This window comes from Phoenix dactylifera, unplaced genomic scaffold, assembly GCF_009389715.1.
Source record: "Phoenix dactylifera cultivar Barhee BC4 unplaced genomic scaffold, palm_55x_up_171113_PBpolish2nd_filt_p 001593F, whole genome shotgun sequence".
Taxonomy (NCBI): domain Eukaryota; kingdom Viridiplantae; phylum Streptophyta; class Magnoliopsida; order Arecales; family Arecaceae; genus Phoenix; species Phoenix dactylifera.
Window position 1 is genome coordinate 47582 of NW_024068898.1, and position 10506 is coordinate 58087.

The 10506-nt window shown below is 41.0% G+C and overlaps 1 non-coding gene across 1 annotated transcript; it reads left to right on the top strand.

The window, feature by feature from the left end:
- Positions 1–4665: 4665 nt before the first annotated feature.
- Positions 4666–4771, top strand: LOC120108857. The gene has a single exon (XR_005510019.1). It is a non-coding gene; the product is annotated as a small nucleolar RNA R71 (small nucleolar RNA).
- The last annotated feature ends 5735 nt before the right edge of the window (positions 4772–10506 follow it).

A 10506-nucleotide genomic window follows, 5' to 3' on the forward strand; every position in this document is an offset into this window, starting at 1 on the left:
TTTGGGAAATAATTTTGGGGCAAATCTAATTTGGCCATATCATAACTATGAGGTGCTGGGTAACCCATGACTTGAAAGACTTGCAATTGACCTCAACAGATGACCCGCGACGAACCAAGTTCGTCCGTCTATAAGCCAAATTTCATATCACACTATTTTTTTATTATTATCTAGATGACTGATTGGATGGAAATTGGTGTCTCCCAGCTCCATCTCACGAGGGCAAAGAAAATTCCAGCGATCCCGCCACTGCAGCCTTCACCGCGTCCGTGAATCAGCGCCCCCCAAGCTCTTCCGGAATCCTAGCATCCGAATTCAATCTCCGGCGATCCCGCACCACATCCTCACCGCATCTCCACCGCATCCATGCCGTGGCATCCCTTCCAAATCCTCCACGCCCGCAAACGCATCAAGCTCCATCGATCACGGCAGACCCCAGCTGCCTTCCGCTTCCAATCCCGACGATCCCGCGGCGATTCCCGCATCCGATCCCAGCAGCGCCCGAAGATGGAAGTCCGCGCCTCTCATCCCGTAATCTAGCGATTCCGTGGCCAACCAGATGGGAATTTTGCATCTCCTCCCTTCCCGAATCAACCTCTCAGCCTTCCTATGATCCCGCTTCCGAGTTTCAGCGCATGTCCAAGCACCCAGCAGTCCTTCCGTGATTTCCTCCCGTCGATCAAGCTCCCATTTCTTCCGCCCATTGATTCCTCTTCCGGATTCGAGAGCCCCTACATCCGTTACCCCTCCATCAAGGGATTCGTCGCTATAGATCAGGGGATGGGCGACCTATTTAAGGAGAGGAAAAGGCCGACGGGGGGGGGGGGGAGAAGGAAGGAGAGAGCTCGGTGGGGAAGAGAAGAGCAGAGCAATCCTCTGTTTTTGGGAAGAAAAGAGTAAAAAAAATATTTTATGTTCTAACGGGAGGAAGAGACTTTTTGTTTTATTTTTTTTTTATGTTATTTGCAAAAGAGAAGAAACATTAGGTTTCCAATCTCCACTTTTATTTGTAATGAATTTTTTTTTTAGTAAATCTATCATTTCTCTTTCATGCAATCCTTGTTCTAGGCTTAGTTAAATTTCTGTTTTCTTTATGCAACCGTTTATTTTTTTCTTTTTATGCAACACATCTAATTTTTCTTTATGAAATTTATGTTCTAGGCTTTTGATCTTCTTAGCACTATTTTTCATCCAGTTTAATTTATGCCAAAGCTTTTCTTTGATTAGTTAAAAATATAAATGCTCTTTAAATCTAAGTACCTGTCTTTTAAGTAGTTTCAATTAAAAACATTCTCCGGTAGACTAGAGAATCCATCAACATCCTCAAAATAATGTTTTCCTTTTATCATTCAAAAATCAATTTCAAATCCGAGTGAACGTTCTAATTTTTATGCAACTCCAATCGCCTCCCTGTGGATCGACCTCTTACAACCACTATTCTTCGAGTAGGAAAGGTAAGAGTAGAATTTAAATTCAACTTTTGTTCGTCGGTTCTAACAACGATCTGTCTAGCGTATTTTTAGGTAGGCAGGAATCGGACAACAGATGCGTCACACATCAGTTCAAATGGAAGGGTCCAATTACGGGGCCGTATAATAGGTGCAGTGGTTAATTTCAAGCGAAGATTTTTAAATGCCTCCTCGCATGCTTTATCAAAGACAAAGGGAGTGTCCTTAGCAAGAAGATTGCACAAGGGTTTGGAAATCTTGCTGAAATCCTGAATGAAGCGACGGTAGAAACCAGCATGGCCAAGGAATGATCGGATTTGTTTCACAGTTTTGGGTGGAGGGAGATTGGAAATAAGATCGACTTTGGCTTTATCTACTTCAATGCCCCTCTTGGACACGATGTGTCCTAAAACTATGCCTTCTTGAACCATGAAATGGCTCTTTTCCCAACTTAATACTAGGTTGGTCTCCTTACATCTTTTCAAAACTAAAGTCAAATTGTCCAGACAATCGTCAAAAGATAGGCCAAAAACTGAGAAATCATCAATGAACACTTCTAGAAAGTTTTCCACCATATCTGAAAAAATGGCCATCATGCATCGTTGAAAAGTTGCGGGTGCATTGCATAATCCAAAAGGCATCCTCCTATATGCAAATGTCCCAAATGGGCAAGTAAAGGTGGTTTTCTCTTGATCGTCCGGGTAAACAGGTACTTGATTATATCCAGAATAGCCATCTAAGAAGCAGTAGAAACCTTGACCAGCCAACCGTTCCAAAATTTGATCTATGAAAGGTAGAGGGAAATGGTCCTTCCTAGTCATTGAATTAAGTTTCCTGTAGTCAATGCACACGCGCCAACCCGTGGTTGTGCGTGTTTGTATCAATTCTCCTTCCGTATTTTCAACCACAATGATACCTGATTTCTTGGGTACCACTTGTGTCGGACTCACCCACTTACTATCAGAAATTGGGAAAATGATTCCGGCATCTAATAAATTCACAACTTCTTTCTTGACTACCTCCTTCATGTTAGGATTGAATCTTCTTTGCATTTCTCGGGTGGGCTTTGCATCATCTTCGAGGTGGATTCGATGCATGCATATAGAGGGGTCAACCCCTTTCAAATCGGCTACAGACCATCCTATGGCATGTTTATTCTCTTCTAGTACCCTTAAAAGTTTACCCTCCTGTTCAATAGATAAGTTGGCCGCGATGATTACAGGGAGGGTATCTTCTGGTCCTAGAAAGGCATACTTAAGAGTTGTCGGAAGTGGCTTTAACTCAAGTTTAGGTGGAGAATCAATGGAAGGACAAAGTGGTGCGCTAGCAATAGGGGAAAGAGGTTCATGTCGGATCTTCCAAGGAAGGAAACTCATGGAAGATTGATTGTCGAGTAAGATGTTGACTTCTTCTATGGCCTTGTCTATGTCAAAGTTGTCAATGTCAAAATGGGCCAAGCATGCCTCTAGGGGGTCATCTGCTAAGATATAGGGAAGGGCTTCCTCTACAAGATCATCCATTTCATCAATTAGGCAACACTCTTCTTCCCTCACATGTTGGTCAGCGGCATGAAACACATTCAACTTAATTTTCATGTTCCCAAATGATATATCCATTGCCCCAGTTCTATAGTTGATACATGCATTGGCTGTCGCTAAAAAGGGACGATCAAGAATCACACGGATTTGTTTTTTTAGGTTGGGCACATGTTCCATGTCAAGGACGATAAAATCTACTGGAAAATAGAATTTGTCTACCTTGACAAGAACATCTTCAATCATCCCCCTTGGCATCTTCACCGATCTATCAGCCAATTGTAAAGATACCGAGGTAGGTTTCAATTCACCCAACCCAAATTTTTCATAGACTGAATAGGGTAGAAGATTCACACTTGCCCCTAGATCTAAAAGTGCTCGATCAATGGAGTTATCTCCTATAACACAGGAAATAGTGGGAGCGCCAGGATCTTTGAATTTTGGAGGGGTGTTGTGTTGGAGAATGAAACTTACCTGCTCAGTTAGGAGGACCTTTTTAGGCACATGTGTCCGAGATTTCCGCTTTTAGGTGCAAAGGTCTTTGAGAAATTTGGCATAGGAGGGAACTTGTTTGATGGCATCAAGGAGTGGGAGGTTGATTTTAACTTGTTTGAAGACCTCCATCATCTCTTCTAATGAAGTTCCCTTCTTGCCAAAGGGAGAGGGTGCATTAAGTGCTTCAGGGAATGGAGCCTTTGGAATGTGGGTTGTGGCAGATGGTGGACTAGCTGAAGAAGGTTTTGGGTTTTCATGTGATACATTCCTCTCCTCTTCTTCATCTTCCTTATTGTTACCCTCCCCAACCTTATTATCTATTATACATCCACTCCTTAGGGTAGTCAAAGCATTGGCTTGCTCATGATTTAGTCGAGTTTCTTGAGCCACGTATTGTCCCCTAGGATTACTCATTGGTTGACTTGGAAGCTTACCTTCCTCTCGCTTGTTTAATGCATTGGCTAGTTGACCTATTTGGGATTCTAGCTTAGCAATTGATTGCGTGTGAGAGTGCAATAGCTGTGTGTTTGCCTCCAAACCTTGAAGGGTAGTCAACACTTTCTCCTCAAAGGCTATATTTCTTTGGGTTGGAGGAGGAAGGTGTTGAAATTGAGTTGAGGGACGGTAGAGATGAAAATTCTGAGGGTTTTAAAAATTTTGGGAGTAGGGTTGGGTATTATTCGAAGCTTGCTGCCTCCAAGAAAAATTTGGATGATTCCGCCATCCCGGGTTATATGTATTGAAAAATGGGTCATTACCTGGTCTGGGCTGTGTTTGGGCAGCATTGATGTGTTCTTGCATGAGTTCGGGAAATTGGGGTGCTGAGGGGCACTCATGGATAGGATGCGATGGGCTAGAATAGATAGCACACACTTGTGCTTGGAAAGAGCTAACGACATGTCCTCCTATCATCAGTTGGTCAATCTTATGGGACAATGCATCTACCTTGCTAGACAGGTCCATGGAATGACTTATTTCACAAATGGTCCCTTTTCTTTTAGAACTCAGGGGGTGCTTGACGAGAACAGGAAGCATGGTGGAGGGAGTTTTCATTAAGATTTTCAAATAATTGCCATGCTTCATGCTCATTTTGAAGCATGAAAGTCCCCCCGCATGCAGCATCGATCATCTGACGGTTTCGTTCAGTCAATCCGTCATAGAAACATTGCACTAGCTGCCACTTAGGTATTTGATGATGAGGGCATTTACAGATTAGGTCCCGAAATCTCTCCCAAGTTTCATGAAATTCTTCTCCCTCGGTTTGGGAGAAGCTTGTAACGGCACGTCTAAACTGGTTCGTTCTTCCTATGGAAAAGTACTTTTTAAGAAATTCTTGTTGCATTTGATCCCAAGAACGAATCGAGTTGGCTTCTAAAGAATTCAGCCATTGTTTGGCTCTATCTTTAAGGGAGAAGGGGAATAATCTAAGCTTCAGAGAATCATCAGTGAAGTTCTGAATCTTCACAGTGGTGCAAATCTCAAGGAATTCATCTAGATGTTTATATGGGTCTTCATTGGCGAGCCCATAAAAAGATAGGAGCATTTGGATCACACTAGATTTATTTCATATTGTACCGCTGCTACCTCAGGTAATCGAATGCAAGATGGAAAAGTGTAAATGGTGGGAGTAAAGTACTCCATCAGGATTTTGGGTTGTTCTTCAGCCATCTCAGGAGGTGGGGATGATTCTAATATTCTGATCTCAGCTCGAATATTCCTAAGGGTCCGTTCTATTTCAGGGTCAAAAGGTAATAGGTCACGTACTCTAGAACGACTCCCTTGCATACACTAGTACTTGATCAGTCAAGCATGCAATAAAAGATAAACACATCAGTCCTTGTATTTGTCCTAAAATCACTAGACAGCTCCTAACTGGTTTGAAGAGGGCACCTAAGCCTCCAATCCGGTCTAATGAACCGAGTTGACCAGGTAAGCTCTAGGTAAGTGGAGGGGTCACGATGCATTCGCAAAGGTCCCACTTAAAACCCACTTGCCTCGAACAGATGAACTGTCTCCCTTATAGGGACAAAGCTTGCCTAGACATCAACTAAGCCACAGAGCGAAATTGGTGCAACGTTCGGTGATCTTCGTCCTATTGAGCTCGGATGTCCCTAGGAGCCAACGTCTAATTGATTTTAATTAAAGTGACACTATGTGAGATTGAGTTCACCTAAGTTGGGCAAGAGTCCGGTGATGAAATCCGGCTCTTATCTTGTTAGGGTGATTGCCCTTACTAAGTGCAGATTAATTGGTGAATGTGTATCAGGCATGCATTCACAATTTTGCTGAAATTTAAAATTAAACAATCACTATAAAATTTCAAGCTAATAATTAATTTAAATAAGAAAGGTTTAGAGGTTACCAAAGTGAATTTTCTCAGCAATTTAAATTTTTTTTTAGGTAAACCTTTACAGCATTCCTTTTCCAGCTATTCTCTTTTTGATCATCCCAGATTTTTTTCTCAATTCTTGATCAAATAATATATAAAAAAATAGAAATTAGTATGAGAGAAAAGGAGATAAGAAAAGTAATAATAAGAGAAAATAATTTTTATTTTATTTTAGATATATATATTTTTTGAAAAAAAATTTTAATTAATTTTTTTTAATGATAGGAAAAATAGCTATGCTAGAAATCCCTGGCAACGGCACCAAAAATTGATCGATTCTTTCAATTTTGAAAATAAACCACGCAATAGCACGTATCCTGTAGGATAGTGATTACGGGTGTCTGTCCACAGGGATTGAAGAATAAGTTATTTTTCTTTTAAAAATAAATCAAGAAGAAGAATTTGCTAACTTGATTTAACTAAATTAAACTATGAGTGCGAATTAGAATTTATCAGAATAAATGGATCTAGGATTTGGAGTCCACCACATAGCATTGCATCAGGGTTTGTATTCTTTATTTTTTTTTATCTTTTGGAGAGGCATGCAATATTGGCTACAAGCCTTTTAAAATAAAAACATAAAGAGTTTTAAGAAAATCCATCTTCGGTATAGCAAGAAGTGTCTATCTAATTATGCTAACCTAGGGTGCAGTACACCTCATCTTCCTAGGCATGGATCATCTTAGACTACTTTAGTAAACATGAATAATAAATAGCATGCTCAAAGTTTAAACATCATAAAAGAATTTTTCATTGATAATAAGAATTTAAACAAGCTCCAAAATAATAAAGAAAATAAGAACCACAATGCCCTGTAACATTGCTAGGGCTTCATCCAGCCCTAGACTAGACGATTAGCCGAGCATGGCTTCCGGACGACCTCCCATCTTCAAATGAAATTGATTACCTCCCATTATTCCCAAAATATCCAAAACGATTCTCTTTCCCCCTTCTTTCTCTCTTTTTTTATTTCTTTTTCTCTTCTTCCCTCTCGGCTCTCTTCTTCTTTTCACCGAAATAGAGGGTCTCCCCTGTTTTCTCCACCGAGCTCCCCTTCTGTTTCTCCCCCCCCCACCTTTTATAGATCAATCGTTGAAGCATCGAGAGGGGGAGGATGCATGATTGCTTGGGATCCGATTGCTTGGGGGCTAGGATTTGGAAATGGAAGGAGGGCATCAATCCGTGGGATCACCAGCTGCATTTGAAATGGGCGGAAGAAATGGGAGCTTGATCGACGGGAGGAAATCACGGAAGAGCTGCTGGGTGCTTGGATCACAGTGCTTGCAGACGCGGAGGCTTGAAGCGTGGGATGCATCACCGGCGGAAGAAATGGTGCTGGAGAACCGCTGCACAGACGGACGCTGGGAACTTGGACTGGTGCTAAAACTCGGAAGCGGGATTGCTGGGATCACGGGGACGTTGAAAGGAGCTGGAGATCCGGAAGAGTGGAGAACGTGGATCCGTGGTTGCAGAGGTGGGAAGGAAGATGGCTGCATTGCCTTGATCATGGATGGCTTGGATCAAGCTTGTAGTCCGGGTGTGGGAGTTTCCGAAAGAGGGTGCTGCAATTAGGCGCGATGGAAGGAGCTGGATTACTGATCGTGTCACGGACAGAAGAAGAGGTGGAGGATCTGGATCTGGCTGCACCGCGTGGGACTCGTGGCTGGAACGGGAGGGAGGATGCGAATCTCGGCCGTGATGCACTGCGGGGAGAAGATGAACAGTGGCTTATGTTTTGTTTATATATTTTTTTTGTAACACTGTTCATATGAACAGTGTTTTCACGGGACACTGTTCATATGAACAGTGAATCCAGTGATTTTTCTGGAAATTATTTTTATTTATTTTATTATATTCATTATTTTCTTTTTTTTTTTTTTTAAATTCATAAATTTTATATGAAGGCAGGTAAGGAATTGGTTGGGAATTGACTTTGGGTTTGAGGTGGGTCATGATCGTTGATTTGCTTGAACTTACTCTCGAGCCCAATGTCGTTTAAATTTAATTCTTGCTAAACTGCTTCAGACCGGACTCAATAAGGCTAAAAGCAGGACCGTGACTTAATAAAAAGGGTCAATCAAACCTTTTTCCTCATACAAGAATAATTATCTAATCAGGATCAAAACCTATTTAATCATAGCCTTAGCTTGATTACAACTCCATCAGGTTACTAAACCGGGTCAACACAATCTCCTCCTTATATATTTTCATGGAAGATTACAACCAGAAGAGAAACAAGTTTAGAGTCTGTTTTGAGAAAAGAATTATTTACTTCTTACCATAATTTAAATTTATTTCAATGATTATTCAATTTCATGGTAAAGTATATATTTATCTGTTTAAGAACATTGATAAGTGCTATGAAAAGATAACTAAATTATAAATTATTCAGCACTTATCAAAGAGGCCTTTGAAAAACTCCAATCTAAGTTGTCTACAACACCTGTCTTACAACCTCCCAATTGGACCCTTCCATTTGAACTTATGTGTGATGCTTCTAACTATGCCATTGGGGCGGTTTTAGGGCAACGATTAGATAAGTTACCTTACGTCATCTACTATGCTAGTGAGACACTCTCAAATGCACAATTGAGTTACACCACTACTGAGAAAGAATTACTAGCTGTAGTATTTGCTCTTGACAAGTTTCGGTCCTATCTCTTAGGGTTCAAGGTTATTGTGTTCATTGATCATTCTGCTCTTCGGTACCTCCTTTCAAAGAAGGACACCAAGCCTCGCCTAATTCGATGGATCCTGTTGTTACAGGAATTTAATCTAAAAATTCGTGATAAAAAAGGTACCATAAATGTTGTAGCAGACCATTTGTCTAGAATTCTTCTCGAGCCTCCTCATAACATTTCACCACTTCATGACTCCTTTCCAGATGAACAATTGTTTGAGGTACTGTTAGAAGTATGCCCTAGAAGCCAATCTGGCTGACACATTATTAATTCTAGGACATAATTTGGTACTTGACTTTATTGATTAATAGATGGGCATTCTTTTCATTCATATTGTTTATGTATCTATGAATCGTCCAAAGAATTAATAAGATGATGATACATGTTCTCAAGAGTTGAGAATTTGAGCCATGTATCATTGGTGATTAATTTCTAAATGCTCCTGATCAATGGATCATCACGAGGACGGTGATTGATCTGATCAGTGCACACATCGCTTTCCTTATGGATGGACGAGACTCGAGTCCACAGTGTAGGGACACTTAAGTGATAATGCAGGTGCTTGTTAGAAAACAAGGGTACTGAGCGTGACCAAGACAAGAAGTCACTTGGATGTCTATCCACTCGTCAGTGACTGCTTGATGTTGCAGTAGTGTGACTGGTCCTTTGACCTGCGGTGCTTCGGCTACTCACAGTAAGGTTATTGTAGTTTGACTGCACATACACATGGTCTCTAGTCATATGGGTCCTTGTAGTGTAGATTGGCTGCAGTAAGTTCACTGTAGGAGTAGGGTACGCATCTACAAGAAATCTATCGACCTTGATAGATGAGGAGTGATTCTATGTAATTTATTAGACTGAGTTCTAAGACCTTGGCCAGGGCACAATATATAGCGGAAAAGAGTTTTCTACTCTCGAACTCAAGTCGAATAAATCTAGACATATGACAGACAACGAGGTTTGACGAGTTATCCATGACCTCCGGTCTGTAGGGACCACGATAGAAGGACTGAATCACACAACAACTGCACCTAGAGGTTCATGATTCTATGCTGCTGGGTGGCCACTACATGCTGCTAGGTGTCACTGGTGGATGGTGGGACTCATAGGGATTCTCTCGATGATCGATAAACCCTAATGAGTTGAGTTGGAATCGTTCCAACCCATTGAAAGGAGTTTTCAATAATATTGTGATAGAGATCACAATATATCTCACTACCAGTCAGAATAGAACCTATGGGGTCACACACACTAGAAGTATTGACCGATCCGATGGCTGAATAGTGATTATGAATCACGAGTAATCAATTCGATTGATAATCAGTTGAAGAAGGAACACTGGGAATTAATTAATTGGACTTAAAATACGAATCCTACTTGGAGTAGGATTCCTAGAGTCCTAATTGGATTAGGACTGGGAGTCCTACTTGGACTAGGACTGGGAGTCCTACTTGGAGTAGGATTCCTACAATCCTAATTAGATTAGGATTTTGAATTCAATTTGGATTCCTACTTAGAATAGGATTCCTAAGAAGTCCTAATTGGATTAGGACTTCAGATTCAAAGTAAAGTCCTAATTGGATTAGGACTAAAATTAAATAAGTCCTAATTGGATTAGAATTTCTTAAGTCCTAATTAATTATTAATCTAATGAATTATGATGACTCCTAATTTGATTAGGATTGAAAGGTTCAATTGAGTCATGGTTCAATCAAATCCTAATTGGATTAGGAATTGAAGGGAAAACAAATAGGTGCACTTAATCCTCTTTGGAAGAGGACTAGACCACCTCGCACTAGACCCCACGCCCCACTTGATTGGATCAAGTAGGGCATGCGTGATGAGGAGAACCTCCTCCTTGGCCGAAATCAAAGAGAAGAGAAGAGGGGCGTGCGCCCCTCTTCTTGGCTCCAAAAGGAAAAACATAAAGCTCCTAAAATGTAGGAGCTTCATGTGTC